General features: G+C 37.7%; 1 protein-coding gene across 2 annotated transcripts in view; it reads right to left on the reverse strand.

Moving 5' to 3' along the window:
* Positions 1 to 15915, reverse strand: part of LOC122807238 (SLAM family member 8-like) — a 586627-nt gene that overhangs the window by 203058 nt on the left and 367654 nt on the right. The gene's annotated exons all lie outside the window — the stretch shown is intronic.

The raw sequence follows: 15915 nt of genomic DNA on the forward strand, positions 1-15915 counted from the left end.
ACTATGGACAGGTATGGAAAGCACATTTTTTCTTCAGTGGCTTTTTCTCTCAGATCGCTGAGCTACCTCACTCATTTTACAAGACTGCAGAGGGATCTCCTGAAAGAGCTAGGAGATACTCTCCACGCTTCAGTAGCTGAGGGGATTGCAGGCAAAGTATCCTCTCAGCTCTCTACTTTAAATTCAGTTGTCAATGCCTCCATGAGACTCATCTCATATGCAGCAGATGGGGCGAGTAGAGCAGTGGGTTCTGGAATTTACCTAAGGAGACATTCTTGGATGCGCTTTTGTGACTTTGTGGAGCTCTTTAAATCTTCCTTTGTAAATGCCTAGTTCGACGGCTCATCCTTATTTGGGCCTGAAGTCAAGGACACACTCACCAGGTGTGAACAAGAAGGAAAGACTCTGTCTGCTGTAGGAGTCCGTTTTTCCATGCCTACTAGACCTTATCCCAGAGGTCAGAGAGGTAGTGGTAAAATGTAGTTCCAGAAATCACAGAGATCTTTTCAGGTCACACGTGGTGAAACTTCTTCCAAAGGCAGAGGGGGAAGTAATAATGGAAGATGCTGACCATGAGGCAGAGGGGGTCTACAGAATCAGGGTAACCGAGAATCTTTCTTTGGTAGGCCCTTGCAGTGCTCCTGAATGGAGGCCTGCCTGTCCAGCTATGGAGGCAGTTGGGGGTCACCTATCTTTGTACACAGAAGCCTGGCAAGAAGTAACAAAAGACAAATGGGTACAAAGTATCATATCCAGAAGTTACACCATCTCTTTTCCCCTTCCCGTTCCCAAGATAAAAAAGGCTCAGGACATCCCACCCAGTCAAAAGAAATGAGCAACTCTAGAAATTCAAAAGTTGCTAGACAAAACAATCATCCAAAGAGACCCTGCAGACTAAATAGGATCCGGAACTTACTCAAGATTCTTTTTAGTTCCAAAGAAAACAGGGGACTGGAGACCAATTCTGGATCTCGGCATTCTAAACAAATCAGTAAAAAAGACCAAGTTCCAGATGGTAACACTGCAATCGATACTCCCATTCCTGGGGCAAGACGATTGGATGTGCTCTATAGACCTCCAGGATGCGTACTACCACATAAAAATGTACAGGTGATCCAGGAGGCACCTGCACCTTCGGCTGGGAGCCAGTCACTACCAATTTTGAGCTCTGCCCTTTGGCCTCACTACAGCCCCCAGAGTGTTCACCAAATGTACGACAGTAGTAGCGGCTCACTTGAGACATCTAGGATTCCGGGTATTTCCATACTTAGATGACTGGCTCCTAACCACCACAACCAGACATCTGCTAATATAAACAAAGGACACAACCTTGCAACTCTGCTACCAATTAGGGATTACAATAAGCTATGAAAAATCTGCCATAGTGCCTTCTCAGCATGCGGTATTCATAGGGGCAGAATTAAACTAAACAAAAATGAAAGCCAGACTTCCTCCAGAAAGGATCCAAGTTCTAAGACATCAGATGTCATACCTTTTAAGAAGGAAGAAAGCTCAAGCAAAGATGGTTCTAAAAGCCCTGGGAATCATAGCAGCAGAGATAGTTTTGATCCCTCTAGCACATGTGCACATGAGAATTCTTCAGTGGTTGCCATCTACTCAGTTGTCACTGCAAGATCTGCCAATGTCTCACAAAATAATCTTAACAGAAACTTGCAGGAAGGATCTTCATTGGTGGCTTTACTCCACTAAGGTGACTCTAGGTCGACCGTTTGTACTCCCCCCAACCAGTGGCCACGGATGCTTCTCAGATAGGGTGGGGGAGGATTATCTGAGAAAGACAGTCCAAGGCACCTGGCAGGATCACGAGGCCCACTTGCACATCAATGTCCTAGAGATGAGAGAGGTGCTTTTAGTGTTGCAAGCATTCCAGGATTCTCTTCCACTGGGAACTGTTGCAGTCCAGACAGACAACATGTCAGTTGTATGTTACATAAACAAACAAGGAGCAACCAGATCTTACCCCCTTTGTTGAGAGGCCCTGAGAGTATGACAATGGGCAACCTCCTCCCAATGTTTTCTGATAGCAATGCACATTCCAGGGAAAATCCAGCGTGATAGCAGACAGACTCAGAAGAGCTATTCTGATGCCTCATGAGTGGTCCCTAAAACAGGAATTAGAGGAAAAGATTTTCCGAAAATGGGGCCAGCCTTGCTGCGACCTTCTTGCGACATCCATGAATGCCAAATGCAGCAACTACTTTGCCCTTATCCCCCCTCTGGGGGAGTCACCAAGGGATGCAGTTGTTCATGATTGGCCCCCGGGCCTCCACTATGCTTTTCCTCCATTTCCACTAATTCCCAGAGTGCTTCAGAAAACCATTTGTTTGGGAAAGGACTTGATAGTCATCACTCCATACTGGCCTAATCAAATCTGGTTCTTCTTCCTGTGGCCTCATCTTTGAGAGGAGACATGGATTCTGGACCTGGTTCCAGACCTTCTGACTCATGCATTAGGAATGCCCCAGCCATCCCTTCAGACCCTCAAACTGACAGCTTGGCTGCTCCAGTTCCAGTGATAGCCTGGTTTCCAACCCTTACCTCTTCAGTTAAACACATTCTAACCTCTTCTCATAAGGCTTCAACAAGGAAGATATATAAAAGCAAATGGAAAAGATTCTCCTTATGGGTTACTCATAACCATATTGATCCCTTTTCTGCTCCAGTCAGTATCATTCTAGATTTTCTAGCAAAACTGTTTAATGATGGTGCTGCTGCAGCTACTATTAGAGTTCAGCTAGCAGCGATCATCAGTTTTCATATAGGAGACTCCAGCTCACAACATAATGCCTCATGGACTATGCAAACCATTTCTTAAGGGTACCTTGTTATTAACACCACCTATCAGAGACCCTCCAACACCATGGGACTTAGATTTTGTCCTATCCTGCATATTTTTTCTTCCTTTTGAACCAGTATCATTTTCAAATTGAAATTTTTAACCTGGAAAACCAATTTCTTGATAGCAATCACTTCTGCTAGAAGGGTGTCAGATTTGCAAGCCTTGTCAATAAAGCTCCCTTACTTACTTTTCCATAGAGACAGGGTATCCGTGTGAACAAACTCTTCCTTTTTGCCCAAAGTAGCTTCAGAGTCAAATCTGATCCAAACTATAGAATTACCAGTTTTCTTCCCAAATTATGAGAACAAGGCAGAATACATGTTATATCAACTGGATGTACATAGACAATTACATTTTTACTTGCATAGAACTGCAGAATTCTGAAAATCTGATCAGTTATTTGTTTCTTTTTCAGATTCAAAGAAAGGTTCCCCGTCTCTAAAGTTACACTTTTTAAATGGCTTTCAGACTGTATAACCTTTATCTATAAGTCTCATAGTAAACATCTTCCAGAAGGAGTTAAAGCCCATTTTACAAGAGCCATTGTGTCCTCCCCAACTTTTCTAGCTAAATTACCAATTGACACAATTTGTGCTGCAGAAACATGGGCTAAACCACATAGCTTTATTACTCATTACAAAGTTGATTTGGCCTCCAGGAATAGGGCCTCTTTTGGTTCCAAAATTCTGAGGAATATTCTCCTTTGAGCCACCCGAGACTCAATGTGCAAGGGATGCTGTCCCAACCTAGTAAGAATGAAGGCGAGATAGGACAACATCACATAAAGAAGTTATCTACTCCCCATAATGTTCCATGTGTGTTGTCCATCTTTGCCTTCATTCTTACATCCCACCCTCCTTCCCCATATCCTTCTTTACTCCTAGAAGACTGAGTCTATACAATTGGATTGCCTTGACCTCTGACCTCCTTCATCAGCCTGTACTTATTTCATTGAAATACTCATAGCCTTATAATTAGTCAAGATCTGGAGAGGTTTCTGGTGCATGCTCGGATAGAGATTTTAGCCACAAGCTAACAGAGAGCCTCAAGCTTGAAAATAAAGGCCGGGATGGATCCGAGGATCGGATCCGAACCCTACCTAGTATGAATGAAGGTGAAGATGGACAATACACATGGAACGTTATGGTGAGTACATAATTTCTTTTTTACTTGACATAGATTATCCACTTCTGCAAAGTCTCTTGCTCCTTCCACTACATACTGTATTCCTGATCACAATTTCTCCTAGCAATATTCTGTAAATGTATTTCAGTCTTTTGTGGAGGGCTCATATCCCTTTGTATATAAGGTAAACCCCATTTTTTTCTAACGAGTTATATATGTTATGGGACTTTTTCCCCTTGTATATAGTTACTTATCATCTACTGTAAAATGTGTTTATGGAGCTTTTCTCTCCAACTCATTTTAAAATATTTAATCTGCTACAGGGCTTTTCTCCTCTTGTCTCATCAACTGCTGTTTAAATGTTTTTGAATCAGTTGTGGAACTTTTCTCACCAGGCCTCCACTGAAAATGAGCCATTGGCTCAGACAGACTTTCCAGATTAACAAAGGACAAATAAATGAATAAAATAAAAAGAACAAAGCTTAAAAGATGAGGTAAAAAGAGCTTCACTTGTAACTTTTATTGTTAAGTATATTTGTGTTATCTGTCCCTGCATGTGTCTGTGTGCCTTGGAAGGTCCGTGATAACAGATGATAGGGTCAATGATAACAAATTACCTGAAAGGTGGGATTATGGATGCAGTAGCATGGATGTTATGAAAATGGGTAGCAGATATTAACTGCTTACAAATGCCAATGAAGACAATTATCTCTACAAATGTAAGTGATTTTCACCATGAGTACTATTAGAGTGATAAATACAGAGAAGAATTATAAGGCAACATAAACCAAAGGGATTTTCTGTAGATAATGTTGATGGGAAATCTACAGTATCATAACCAAGTTATATACTGAGGCTGCTTTACATTTGTTGGCTGTTTGTTAGGCTGATTAGCTGTGATTGGAGATGAAATTAGCTGGAACATTTCTGGTGAGACAGTGCTCATGGGATGTGCAGTAGCCTGTGCTACATTTGAAAAATTTAGCACAGCATTGCAATGGATTTGGAGGGCAAAGGTCTCCTGGGCGTCAGGTAGTGCATTATTTAGATGGGTATAGCCAATCAGACGTTTATTAAATTGTGTCAGCGGTTAGGTATGCTGCTGGTGGCTAATAAAGTAGAGGGACAGAGTAAAAGCGTGAAGTTTTTAGGTCTGGAAGTTGATATGGTTAAGGTTTATAAGTTTTTAGGTTTGGAAGTTGATGAGTTTATTTTGTTTGCCATTAGTAGAGGTTTTCAAACTGAGAGTGAGACTTTCTTACTTTGATAGGAAGGGTAAGGTGAGGGTTAAAGAGGTTATGGAATTGTGGTTGTTAAACTTTATATGCAGGGCATATGGTCTGGGAAGAACTTTCAACAGGTCTTTGGCCAGTTTGTTGAAGGCAAAGAAAAGCAAGCATCACTGGAAGCATGTACCCAGGATAGTGAAACTGGCATTGGGTCACATTTCTGAAGGATTTTAACAAGATATCTTTTTGACAGAATGACTGGATATTGTGAGAACAGTTACATCTAAATACATCTGACACAGGGAGTCTAGGGATGGCAGCAGTTTTTTCAGACAATGGTTTGTATTTTGTAATTAATTCTGATTTGGGTCAGGAGCAGTATGGCAAGATAAACTGAGGAACAGCAAAGTGGTTTTTCATTGTGATGAGGCAGTTTTACAGATGTTGAAGAAACAGACAGCTAGGTCAAATTTGGTACAGTTGTTTTTACATAAATTAGTAATGCATAGCTTAAAGATTAATTTTGACATTTTCAGCTAAGCATGCCCCCTGGTAGATGAAATAAAGTAGCTGATAGCTTGCCTCATTTTTAGTTCAACAGATTTCATTGGATGTCACAAATCATGGACATAAATTATTGGCAGTGCCAGAGGAAATGTGAAGAATTGGCAGGCTGTAGCAGGCTCGTTAGTGGCTTAGCCTTGGTTCAGGACTACAAGAAGGACTTACAGCTCGGCTGTTTCATCTTTTATATCATTCAAGCAACAGCTCCCACTTGATTAGAGGAAGTGGTCAGTGAAGTTAGTGGGTAAATATTTAGTTCAAAGGTGGGAGCTGGGTGAAGCAGTGCATACAGGTAAGGTACACGTCAGCTTTAAATGCAATAGCAAGATAATGTTATCAAACACTGGGAGTGTTGCGAACATTGAAGGTATGGGAAAGACTGCAGGAGATTGGTCTTCATAATAGGCTGCCATTGGGTAGATGTTTATTAAAAGTACTGTTGTCAGATTTACAGGTCATGGTTCTTGGTTTGAGTGTGTTTTGTGGTCTGTATTGTCAGTGTTTATGTATTTGGGAGCAATTAGAGTTAGTGAATTGTTGTCAATTGGTATTTGTGTGATGTTTGTATTACCAGTTCAGTGGTAGTGGTTTGGTTGTTTAGATCTAAGGGGATCAGTGGAATCAAGGTCAACAGGTGGTGTTGCAGGCTGAGGTTGAAAAGTTGTTCTTCCCAGTTACATGGGCTATGTTATGGGTGAGTGTGGTTAGGCCAGTGGCAGGTCAGTTGTTTTTAGGATATCAGTTTGAACAGGGAGTTATAATGAGGAAAGCATTTTTAAGTCAAGGAATTAGGGTGGATCATTTTTCACCTCAGTCTTTTTGGATAGGGAGATTGAAGGACCTTGCTTTAGCGTGTGTAGCTATTGAAATGATAAAGAGGATGGGAGGCAGGTTTCAGATGCATTTTTATCTTACGTCAGATAATGATTGATTTGAATTTTAGTTGTTTTAATTTGACTTTTTCAAGCCACAACAAGATAGTTTCTCTTCCCTTTATAGGATCATAGGATCATAGGAAGTTACTAGGCTATCGGCCCTGAGGCCCTTACAAGCCTAGTCAAGAATTTAGCCCATGTTCCAACATGGCAGCACCCTATGCCACTGTCCAGCAGGGACACAGATAGAATCCCAGGGGTGTATTTTCTGTTCCCCATCCAGTTATCCAGGTTGTGCTTAAAAAGTGTTAATGAGGTACTCTGCTTTACATGGAGAGGGAGCCTATTCCACAAAAGGGGGAGTCTCTCGGACACAAATCTGTCCCACCAACAAGTCCTATTGATGTCACCGACCAGGTTGAAGTCACGTGTGTGGGTTACTCGAGTGAAGCTTGACTTGCGGATATGCAGCAGTCCCATTAGTGTGGGGTCTGAGATTGCTTTGTATGCCAGACAGAGGTCACCTCTGAGGAGTCTGTGGGAGACTGAGTACAGGGACAGGGTTTTTAGCCTATCTGTATAGGGTAGATGTTTGAGGCCCTGGATTCTCTGGGTGAGGAACCTCTGTGGTCTCTCCAGCTGCTGCATGAGCTTTGTGAGGTACATGCTGAAATTTATTGTTATTTCCCTTATTAATACTTAACTGCAGAAGACAAAGTCTTGCTGTATTATGTAGAGCCCCAGATAAAGAAATGTTAGAAATCACACTTTAACAGAAAAGCCGTCTGCTAGGTACATGGTTAACTTATCATAAATTCTTACAAATCTTACTTTGTTGACGGCTACCTGCTAGGCAGACTGTTAAGGCTAAGAGTATAGCTTGTCTCCTATCCACCATCTTCTGGAAGCCATGAGCCTTCTGCCTGCCCTTACTGCCTCTGTTGCCAGTTTATTAGAACTAGGCATTCTGAAGCAATCCACAACCACGATTTAAACTTGCTGAAAACCATCTAGTTTTACTTCACATTGAATCCCCTTGTAAGAGATATGCATATTTAATAACTGTGGAGCCCAACCTCTCATCACACCAGGTTGTCATACCCACAACCACTTCATACCAGCATGATACTCAACAAACGAAAAAGCCTCCCTATGCTGAGGCACTTAAATTCTCTCTCTCTAAATCGCAAAGACCTCCGAGGCTTAGATCTGACAAATAAATTCCTCAGCTACAGAAAAACTTTATTTATTTTGTCTTCATTTTTATTTATCCTCTGTTTATTTATTTATCCTTTGTTAACTGAGTCATTCCCACTAGACTAATGGCCTCCTTTCAGGGGAGCCCCAAGGTGGTATTTATACTACAAGGGGAAATTTTCTCCTGGCATTGGGATCTTCCCCTACTCCTTTTGTACAGAAAAGCCTTTCATTGTTACACTCCCTGCTTCCATTCCAGGCATTGTGGTGGCCTGGAGAAGTAGGGAGGATGATGGTGGGTGTATGAGGAGGTAGCGATGAGTTGCTCTCTTCTGAGAGAAGAGAAATAGATAGTACGAGTGACATAGAATGCTCAAATGCTTTGTATGGTGAGCAGGCAGTTGAACTTTCACAGAGTGGGTCAGAGAGCAATGTGAAGAAGGAGAAGGCAACCGAGCCTTCAGGGAATGAGTTTTTGAGAAGCTAAAAGGAGGATATGGATGGAGACGAGAAGGGGAAGGTGGTCAGCCTTTCTCAAAGTTCTCTGAGGAGGTTTTCTGACAAAAGCTGTTTGAAGGAGTAAGCAAGAGCCAGGATGGATGGATGTATTATAACAACCCTCCATTCAGGATGGTTGCAGGATGATTTATTACAGGATATTTTGGTACAGAGTTAACCAGCAAGTGAGACAGTAGTTTCCTAGGGAGATATAATGGGCAGAATATAAACATAAGAAGAATAGGAAGTAGTGAAGGAGAAAAATAAATCCTATGCAGAAAGAGTAAAAGAGGGAGAAAGAAGAAAAGAAAAGAAGATAGAATCCATGAAAATAAGTACTTAGTAAGAATTAGTAGCTAAGAAGAAAAAGGACTCGTATCTGGGATAGTATAACTCCTGTTTGATTGCTTTATTCTTGTATGTAATAATAACCAACTAATCTTCTTATGTTACTGTTAAACTTCCTCTGACTAAATCTTTGTATGTAGTAATAATCAAGTGCCCTTCTGATGTTTCTGTTTAAATTCCTCTGTCTCATTTGGAGCTTTTCTCCCCGGGCCTCTACTGAAAATGGACATATATCCAGCTAGACTAGCCCGGTCAACAAATGTAAAATAAAATAAATAAAATAAAAATAACTACATAGTTGGGCACTTCTCGAAAAGAGGTAAGAGTATTCATATTAATAAAGACATATTTTGTGACATTATATTTGAATCTGGGCAATGTATGGATAAGATTTTGGGACAGTATGAGAAAAACAAAAACTGCAACCCATGGAATGTATATGTGTTTCAGATGGTTAACAAAGAAACAAACAAGAATATCTATGTACAGTTTCAAATTGAAGTGGAAAACGAAACACTAAAAGAATACCTTAAGACTGTGTGTAAAGAAGTGATGAACATTACTAAAATTTATGATAATAGAGGTTTATGAACTGGGGGGTCTATAGGGTTGTGTTAATATTCTAAGTATGATAAATGTAGATAGAAACAAAGGCACAGTGAAACACTGGGGGCAATAAAAACTTGTTTTTTCTATGGGAAGAGTGACCATTTCTTCAGTAATTGTGATAAACAGAAATATTTTGTTGTTGCCAAAGTAGGTCATGATGCAAAAAATATGAACTGAAATTTTTAAATGTGAAAAGATGGGGTGTTTATGGATGGATTGTAAGGAAAATAAGGAGGAAATAATTAAAGAAGTAGAGATTGAACAAGAGATAGAAAAAGAAGACGAAACTGAACAATTACATGAAAAAGAGCAAAGGTAACATATAACAGTAGATAATACTGAAAGAGATGAAAGAGAAAGAATAAAAGAAAAAAGGAAGAACAAAGTAAATGAGGGAATGTCAGAAATAAGTAAAGAAGAGGTGAATTGGAGAGTAGTGGAAGGAAAAACATACCGATGGAAAAATGATAAAAAATAGGGAAAAATGATAGCCTTAGGTATAAGAGAAAATGAAATGATAAAGGATAAGAAGAGAATTAAAGTAAAAAAATGAGAAAATAAAGTAATTTAAGACTCTGGGGATCTTAGAAATAAATGTGAACAATATAAAGAACATTATATGAAGAATAGGCATATTAGAATGGTGCATAACACAGGACATAAATGTGATTATTCTAGAGGATATAAGACTGTTAATAGAAAAGGTTGGAGATTAATCATGGGGGAGAAGTTGAGATAATTTGGAATATAGGAAAAGAAACGTTCAGATATAGGAATATTGTGTAAGAGTTCATTAAAAATTTTGGACTTTACATTCCTAATAATGGGTAGAGTAGCCATAGTAGATTTGAGATGGAAAGGACATGTTTATAGAATTATAGCAGTTTATGCATATGCGATGAAAGAAAGAAAGGGCATGTTTAACACAATTTACGATAAGTGTGAATATGGATTTAATATTAGTGTGTGATTTCAGTTGTGATTTGAGAAAAATGAAAAAAGGAGGGGAAATGTGAAAACAATGGTAGAAGTGATTAGAAGTGGAAAATTATGTATTTGGGATAGCAAACAAGTGGACATATAGAAGAAGTAATCTGAGAACTGAGATAGATTATTTTATAATTTCTGAAATTTAAAGATAATGCAAGAAGCGACAAAATGTACAGGATTTTCAGATCATTTGGCCATATGGATGTAGGTACAAGAAATACATGGATATATAAAAATAGATAAAGGAGTTAAAATAAAAATAGCTGAAGAAATTAAAGAGTAAATAAATGAGAGTTAGATGAGGAAAGGGTAGGTCTCATAGACAATTGTGGAAAGATCATGTGGGAATGAGAGTATTTTACAAAAACTGGACAATGTGGATAAGTTTGAAAGATAAATATAAAAATGTTGTTTGGAATAGCAAGGCATAAAAAGAAAAAAGGGAAAGAATAAATATAAAGAAGCAAGTAATAATGCATTTGCCGATTTAGTGAGGAATAAGAAAGAATATTTTGAAAGAGAAAAATAAATATATTAGGTGAATCAAGAGAAGAGTAAAAACATTTGTTTAAACAAAGGTATTTTTTACAGGGGAAAAATGAAGACATAACATCATATTTGAGTAGGCTAGGGAAATCACTGCTACAGACTGAATAGTCTTAAGGGATTAAAAAAAAAAACTTGTATCCCTTAATTTATGGTAGCGTCGCCATCTCACAGCAAGAGGCTCTCTTGTTCATTTCTCGGCTGGGGTGCCTTCTTGTGTGGAGTCTACATGTCCTCCGTACAGTTGCATGGGTTTCTTCCGGGTGCTCCGGTTTCCTCCCACATCTCAAAGACATGCTGCAGGTGGATTGGACACTTCATATTGGCCCTAGGTATGAGTGTGTGTGTGTGTGTGTGTGTGTGTGTGTGTGTGTGTGTGTGTGTGTGTGTGTGTGTGTGTGTGTGTGTGTCTTGTGGAAAGTTGGGCACTGGGCTGGCAACTCGACACCGTAAAACTCCACTGCCAGTCATTCTGCAGACCATTGTTCTGCTGTGGTGGCCCCTAATGGGAAAAGCTGAGAGAAGAAGAAGAAAAAGAAAGAAGAGGAATAAGAAATTAGAAAGTACAAACTGACACAACCCATCAGGAAATGATGACTGTAGTAAAAGAATCTATAAAAAAGGCTTTTTAAAAAAGTAAGATAAAAATGAAAAGTAAAACAAAAAATAAACAATCAGAACAAGGTAATAAAGAATTAGAAAAAGAAATTACTATAGAAGATTTGAATAATAGAGTTGAATAGGGTTGGTAGGGTGACCTAATGGTTAAGGTGTTTGCCTTACAAATACAAGGTGCAGGGTTCAAGTCTCACAAGGGATAATTGGCTAGGCTTAAAATGGCTCACAAGGGCAGTTAGCTTAGTAATAATCTATGAACCTATAATACATTATAGTTAGTGAATGTAGAATCAGTCACAGGACCAGATAGGATAACATATGTATAAAAATATGTCAGAATGCCAAAGAAGTATTTTGTGGAAGAATTTGACTACCATGCATTATTAGTTACATTAGATGTCCATAATTTGTATTCTGTTATCCCCCCATACAGTGGGCCTTGAATGCTTTGAGGAACAAATATGTAAACGCACAAATTTTGAGAATACTAAGGTGAAAATGTTGATTACTTTAATGGAGATTGTACTCCATAATAATTATTTGGTTTTTGAAGGACAATATTTTCAGCAAATTCAGGGTGTAGCTATGGGGACTGCTTGTGGTCCTATTTTCGCAAATTATATGATGGCTGAATGTGAAGAACGTTTTGTTTTTTCTAGTGAATTTTATCAGCAATGTAAGTTATACATCCACTTTTTGGACAATTTATTTATTGTGTGGGGTGCATCTTTTGAAGGGTTGGAGCAATTTTGTGAATATGTGAACAATACAGTTGATTTTTTGAAATTTTCCCTAACATACGATAAGGATATTATTAATTTCTTGGATGTATGTATTTCAAAAGATTATGCAAAAGGTTGTTTTATGTCTAATATTTATTGTAAAGCTATATTTTCAAATTCTTATCTCAACTACACAAGTTGGCATCCAGCTTATGAAAAGAAAGCAGTTGTGAAAGGCCAGTTTGTATGGTTAGCAAGAATGGTTTCACACACAGATAATTTATTTAATGAATGTGAGTTTTTAACAGAGATGTTTTTATCTAGAGGGTATCTGTTGGATTTTGTAAGGGGAATAAGACATGAGGTGTGTATAAAAAGGTATAGAGGAATTGTTTTGCCCATATTATCTGGTGGAATTATGAATAATAACAATGCTACACTCATCAGCAATTTCCCTTCAAGGCATGATATAGTATTTGTAACCACTTATACTGTAGATAGCATTGCACTTAAATATTTTGTATAAAAACTGAGGTATGTTTTCCCTTGATCCAGAGTTTGGAGAGAAACTGAAGAAGTATCTTAGGGTTGTATATAGGAAAGATAAAAATTTTAAAAATTATCTTGAATCTGGACCCAAGGGTGGGATGTATGTGAGTAGGTTGGATAAAAAGAATGGGACTTTCAGATGTATTTCTTATCCCCAGTGTTGTTATATTAACGGTGGGAACAATTTTAGTATTAGAGGGAAAATGTATGTAATAAAAGGATGTTATTCTTGTATATCAAAACATGTGGTTTACTTAGCTCAGTGTGTTTGCTGTTGATCTTTCTATATTGGAAAAACTTGTAGGAAACTTAGGAAGCGTATATATGAGTATCTTCTTGATATCAAAAATAAAAAAGTGCAAATGCATTATATAAACATTTAGCTGAGTTTGGTTTTCATAGCTTTTGTTTTATGGTGGTTGAGCAAGTGAATAAAGATCTTTAGGGCAAAGTTTTAGATGAGCATTTGGATGTTTGTGAACTCAGATGGCAGTTCAGGTTAGATGTTTTGAATAAACCTGGGATCATTGATGCATGTTCAATTACTCCTTTCTTAAGGCTAAAGCATTGTGTTTTTTAATTGTTCTTAATTGATTAATTAGGATCAATGGGATGTATATTTAAGAAGCATTGTTTTAGATGTTTGTAGTTTCTGTTGAAGTTCTTAGAGAAGAACGAAAGTGCTTAAACTTAATAAAACTGTTGGGTTTTTTTCTGTTGTACTTCTTTCTTCATCTGAAGATTTTTTAGTGTGATTATTTATTTTTCTGGTTCTTGGTCTATTTTGTGGAAGTGCTAAATGAATGGTTTGATGTTAGTTTGGGGCAAAAAGAAATATGCATTGGAGTAATGAAATTTATATGAAAAAAGGAGAAAAAGCAGACATAAGAAACTGGAAGCTGATAGTACTTAATACTGATTATAAGATTTAAGACTTTTATGAAAATAATACAAAAAGACTGGAAGATAAATTAAATATTAGAAGACACAATATTTGGTAAATAGGGAAAAGGAAGTCAAGAATTATTAATGATAGTAAAAGAAATTATGGATGATATTATAAATATGAAAACAGAAGTAAAAATGATGGCAGGTAATTTAAACAAAGCATTCAGCAAGATACAACATGAAATTTTTATGAGATACAGTGAAAGAATCCAATATATGTAAGAGGATACAAAACATACTTTACACTGTGTTTGAAAATAATAAAGTAAAAGCGTTAGTGAATGGGTGGCTAAGTTAAGAAATACATATAAAAAGTGGTATAAGACAGGGTTTTCCAGTGAGTAGCATTTTATTAGCATTTTATTTGAGTTAGTTGTAAATGCAGCTGTTAGTAAAATGAATATTTTATTAAAAGTAGCAGAATACAATACGACAGAAGGAATTAAAGCACCAATGTTTTCATATGCAGATGATATAATAGTAGTGACAAAGAATAAAAAAATGGATGAAGAAAATTATCTAAATGAATGCCTGGAGGCCATAGGTATGAGTATAAATACTGATCAAATTAAAGGACTAGGATAGGTAGGTAATATAGGGAATACTCAGATTAACAGGAAGGAAATAAAAATATTAGGTATAACATTTGGGAATGAAATGGTAAAAAACAACAACTGGAAGATATCTTCTTCTTCTGGCTTTTTCCCGGTTAGGGGTCGCCACAGTGGATCACCTGTCTGTTCAAGTTTGGCAGTGGAGTTTTACAGTGTCGAGTTGCCAGTCCAGCACCCAACCTTCCACAGAAGGCATACACATGCACGCACTCACACCTAGGGCCAATTTAGTGTCCAGTCCACCTACAGCATGTCTTTGGGATGAAACTGGAGTACTCGGAGGAAACCCACGCAACCACAATGAGGACATGCAGACTCTGCTCAGAAGGCACCCCAGCCGAGGATCGAACCAGAGAACCTCTTGCTGTGAGGCAGCAATGCTAACCACTGCACCACCGTGGCCGCCCAACAATTGGAAGATATAATAATCAAATTAAGAAATATAAGTTAATTTTGGAAGACTTATAATTTATTATACAGAAAAAAGTGTATTTAATAAACTCTGCTGTGTTATTGGGAAATATTGCATTCTTGGCAAATGAGTTTATGATTCTGACAAAGTATGAAAAGGAAATAATGAGTATTGTGTTTTCATTTATATAGGGATCAAGATTGAATCCAGTAAAAAGAAGAATATTATAATGGTAAAGAAGAAGAAGGAGGGCTGGATTTAATAAACCCAGTGATTTATAACAATCATTTAAAGTGTTGAGATGGATAAAAGAGGAAAATGGACCATTAATAAGTGTAATAAAGAAAGAAAAATACAAAAAATATGGTGTACGTTGAGTAAATGTAAAAGAGAGAAAGGCAGTATGAATGGGGAAATGAAAGAGTATCAAGACAAAATAATATTGTGGACATAAAGATAAGTGACATAGAAGAAAACAGGAAATGATGGTATTTAAATATAATTTATCCATGGGACAACATCAAAGAAGAAAAAAATCAAAGTGATAAAAGTTAGAATAAAATGGTGTAGAAAATCTGTAGAATGTAAAGATTTTTATGGTGATTATCAATGAAAAATTGCCATTGGAAGCACATATGCTGTCCAATGAATAGAAGAAAGAGTAGGAAATAATTGTGCAGAAGCTGAAACAGCAGAACATTTTTTTTAGAATGTAAAAAGGTGAAGAATCTACGGGAAAAGATATGTGAAGATAATATTTTTGAAGGAATCGCACAAATGGAATATGTAAGTATGGTCATGTTGGAATATGGATATTATAAAGATAAAGGAAGGAATATTGATAGAAGAATGTTGTATTATTTCAAAGAAATATTTCAAAGACATGCATCTGGAGTGTTTCTCCCCAGGCCTCCGCTGAAAATTACCTTTGTTACAAGTCAGACTTCCCCAGTAAACAAATGTTAAATAAATAAATAATAAATATTATATGGAAAATATGGAATGGATGACTGAATGAGATTAAGTTTGATGGGAAATTGATGGACAGAGCAGTAGTACAGCAGTGGTGTTGTCGCCTCACACTAAGAGGTTCTCCTGTTCAATTCTCACCTGGAGTGACTTCTGTGTGGAGTCTGCATGTCCTGCCTGCGTTCTTGTTGGTTTTCCCTGGGTGCTCCAGTTTCCTCCCATGTTAGAAAGACATGTGTTTC

The sequence above is a fragment of the Protopterus annectens genome, chromosome 7.part0 (assembly GCF_019279795.1).
Source record: "Protopterus annectens isolate FY-2018-M chromosome 7.part0, PAN1.0, whole genome shotgun sequence".
In the NCBI taxonomy this organism is placed as follows: Eukaryota; Metazoa; Chordata; order Ceratodontiformes; family Protopteridae; genus Protopterus; species Protopterus annectens.